Raw genomic sequence first — 895 nt, forward strand, 5'->3', positions numbered from 1 at the left:
AAAATGTATGTGTATAACCTTGCTTCCAAAAGTTAGATTTAATTGAGGGCCGTGCGGACAGGTGCATACAGCCGGTGCCAGTTCTTGAATCCTTACCTTTATATCTTGAGCATATACCGAGTAAGAGATTAGACTATACATGGCATCTGTTCCAAGTTCAGTTTCATAGCTCAGAAAGTGTCATTAGACTGCTATTTAAGATTTTGAGGTTGCATTTTGGTACATGGCATTATATTGATAGCATAGTATCACGAGGAAAGTGCTTCTATCTCACATCAGACAGGAACGGGAGGTCTTGAGCTCTTTATAAGCGGGTGTGCTGCACACCCTTATAAGCGCTTTATGGGGGAGAGAGTAATGACCCCGTGACAAGTGTATCAGAGCGAACCGGATCTCGTCTGACTCACGCCAAAGCGCCCGGGTCTATGAGGACTCAGGGTAGGCAGGGTGGCCGACGGCAACGAGGACGTTGCCGGAATCGGGTGGGAGAGAGTATCACGAGAAAAGTGCCTCTATCCCACATCAGACAGGAATGGGAGGTCCTGGGCTCTTTATAAGCGGGTGTGCTGCACACCCTTATAAGCGCGTTTATGGAGAAGAGAGTAATGACCCCGTGACAATAGGGTAAAGACAAAACTGATGAGTAAATGTCTAGATTTTTTCCTTTTTGGCTTCATATACAACAATGATCATATCATTGTCATACAAGGTTCTTTAATTCTCTTCTGCACAACTTTCTTTTTTAATTAAAAAAGAGGGTTGTTTAAATCTCTTTTGTTAGGATTGAAAATGAAGTGATTTTTATTTTTGATAGAATAGGAACTGAATTTGTAGTCAGTGGTGGATGTTTCATTTTTCCTTGCAGTTAGGATTTTTCTTACAGGTGAAAGTAGCT

The 895-nt window shown here is 42.1% G+C and overlaps 1 protein-coding gene across 1 annotated transcript in view; it reads left to right on the top strand.

Moving 5' to 3' along the window:
* LOC110428763 (zinc finger CCCH domain protein) overlaps nt 1–895 on the top strand; it is an 11880-nt gene that overhangs the window by 9912 nt on the left and 1073 nt on the right.

The sequence above is a fragment of the Theobroma umbraticum genome, unplaced genomic scaffold (assembly GCF_002168275.2).
Source record: "Theobroma umbraticum cultivar Fairchild unplaced genomic scaffold, ASM216827v3 scaffold_69.0, whole genome shotgun sequence".
NCBI classification, from domain to species: Eukaryota; Viridiplantae; Streptophyta; class Magnoliopsida; order Malvales; family Malvaceae; genus Theobroma; species Theobroma umbraticum.